The sequence below is a fragment of the Etheostoma spectabile genome, chromosome 13, assembly GCF_008692095.1.
Source record: "Etheostoma spectabile isolate EspeVRDwgs_2016 chromosome 13, UIUC_Espe_1.0, whole genome shotgun sequence".
NCBI classification, from domain to species: domain Eukaryota; kingdom Metazoa; phylum Chordata; class Actinopteri; order Perciformes; family Percidae; genus Etheostoma; species Etheostoma spectabile.
This window is the reverse complement of record NC_045745.1, coordinates 15,453,983-15,457,167: the sequence shown is the minus strand read 5'-3', so window position 1 is coordinate 15,457,167 and position 3,185 is coordinate 15,453,983.

The window sequence follows — 3,185 nt, the reverse complement described above, 5'->3', positions numbered from 1 at the left end:
AAAAAGAAAGAAAAAAGAAAACATGCCTATCTTGACAACTAATTTACTAGTACTTGCTGCACTTTAAAGAAATTTCCAACATCAAGTCAAGACCGGCTTGTTCTGTTTCCAGAGCAAACTGACTTTGCAAATTTAAGTCTTAACAAGTCCCAAAGTGTCTGGTATGATTGTCATGACTACGTTATATTGCTTGTTAAAATTGAATTTTTTGCAGGGCAATTCCTTTCCCCAGTTGCTCGTTCAGGCGTAGGGCGCATGTGTCATATGTCCCACTTAATAGTTTTAATTAATGATGCAAACACCATTAGCACTTAGGGGTTGAAATAGAAAGCTTTGCCCCTAGCGTCCAATGACGTTAGACAAATATCCCCAGTTAACTCCTGAAGGAATTCCTTCTCTTGTTTTTTAAATAATTCTTTGTTTCCCACTTGTACTTCTTTCTCTTCCCACCTACTGTTTCACTGTAACGTATCAGGAATGATTGAAATGAAGCAATGTTTCATTATTAATTTGATGTCAATTTCATGTAACCTAAAAAAAAAAAGAAAAAAAAATCTCTAAAAAGGATAAGGCTGGTTATTTTTCATATTTTGTAAAACAAAATACATCCTAAAACCAACAATGATTTGATCCGTGTCTTAGTCCGCTGTACAATGGACCTCAATTGGTGTCATAAAATATTCAACACACATCCATAAGTACCTCCATTATGATTAACCTGGCCACTGTATTTTGAGATACCTTCATATACACCATTAATGTTGAATATTGTCCCCAATATGTATGTGATTTACTTCTTTCTGGATACTTTTTGCTACACACTATTGTTCTAGAATACGACTTGATGAAACTAAATATCTGTGAGCCATTTTAAAGATGTATGTTTTTTAGTAATGAAAACAATCCAAACCATGATGAAGGTTAATATTCACATCTTCACTTTCTACCCTCGCATGTTAAATGAAGATATTCCTTTCAACTGAGGCCATGTGACTGGAGAGCAGCAGAGATGCTCAAATTCCAATTGGTTTGACAATAACAACAAGTAATGAGCAAACTTTGAGCAGACTATTCAATACTAGTTCCATTAATTCACATTTTAAGGCAAAGTAAACTGTATGTTTTGAAGATGAACTCACTCAAAATGTTTTACAGTGTTGTTTATTTCTCTCCTCCCCTGCTTTTACCCTCCTGCCCCCCACCCTACTATTTATGTGACACTCCAGCAGCTCCATACAGGTCAAGGCACTATGCAGGGAAAGAGAGATTAACTCTGGGCAATTAGAGAAGTGAAATTCTCTGGCAATATTTACCATCCTGCCCTCAGTCTTGTTCTTGGGCCCAGCTAGTGAAATATGGATGTACATTCAATATTTAACATAAGGACATCAAAGTGGGTCAAAAACGTAATGCTGGGAAAAGGGGAGAAAAATTAGGCTTTTTCCAATGGTGGGAGACATTACTTATGGGGGCGCAAAAAATATGCAATTTGCTTGACATTTCCTGTCAGAGTCTCAGTTTTTCTCAGGGCATTAGCTGAAAATCTGGGATTCATAAATATTTCCATTAACATTTTTCTTGGAGAAACTTTTTAAAAACAGATAACTGTCAATCTAGCAAACGTACTCGATAACACAATACAATATACAAAAGGTTTTCCAATGTACAAGCTGCCTGGGATATGTTCAGAGACGTGGGAAGTGCAATATCTCCTTAACCTTAATCCAGTGCTGTGGGTGCCTAAACATAAACTTTAAAAATATCAAAAAGTGTTTCAGTTGCTATGAGCGAAACAACAGGAAACATTTTATTGATACGTTCAGTATAAACATTTAGCAATTTCCCATATACTTAATCCAGGCAGCATTAAGCATTTGCTGTTTAAAATTTACATAATTTTTATTTTTCTAATGTTCCAATCAGAAATCAGCAAATGAATTAGCCGTGGAATGAGCCCCAAACTACACACCTGATTAAGACACTACTTTTACAAGGCATTGCAGGTCAACTTCAGTTTCCCAATTAGGGTATGATAATTCTTTATAGATATTTGGACACAACCTGATTGTTAGTTATAACTGATTGTTCACACACAGCTCATTTAGTTAATTACGTCACCTGAGTGAGATGGTCAAGTGTGGGTAGACCCGGGAGAGATTGGACATCCCAGGAGCCTGTTGTACATGATGTCTAGTAAAATAATTAAACATACAAAAACACCAGCATTTAATTCTCGATAGAACCCTAATTCTTAACATCACCACCGAGAAACACAGAAGAAGTCAATTTACCGCGGGCCGGAAAAAACACCATCTAGTGGCCATTATGGTTAACTCCATTTTTTTGGGAATTGCTAAACGACAGTGGTCACAACTGAAGCCACATGTGCAAAACTCTAACCACAGTCTGCATTACCAAAGGTCACCTGAGTTGAACAGTTCCCATCACCCGCAAGCAACACAACTCTTCACACGTCTCAAAACTGGCTCAGTGCGGCCAAACACTTTGAAGTATCGTCATGGAGACAGCCCACACTGTCACTCAGAACACAGAGTGTAGACACTAGCATCAAACACCAATACACAAATAAGAAAGTTTTCATCTTTAAAGTCTGAATAATTTAAGTGACTTCACAGTAATCAATATTGTCTTTGAGAAAAAAATTCTTTCACATTATTTTTTATAACATACCAGTATTCACTGTATGTAAAGAAGGAATAAAAATCTGCTGTTTGCTTCAATAGATATAATCATTTTATTTTGTCTGTAGTAATTTAGGAAATTACTGGAAAAAAACATAATAGTAACAAAGAATGGTGTGACTATTCCTGCCTCTCTCAGGATCAAGCGACAAGTTTTCATCATCCCATTGACGTCCTGACTTGCCATGCACCTGCATCATCTCTAGTTACAAGTGAATGTGGCGTTTCCATTACTGCCACCTCCATTACTTTCTGAAAAACAGTAAGTGGGCAGTTTTACAGTAGTGAAGGTTTTCTCATAGCTGTGTATGTAACCTCAGACATCTTACCTGGACATGTTGCTAATTTACCTGTTTCTCTCAAACGGTACGGTGGTTAACTGTTTCATTCTTGTTTGGTGTTTCTATATTTACAAAAAAAAAGACTTTCTGAGCTTTCCCTATATATATATATATATATATATATATATATATATATATATAT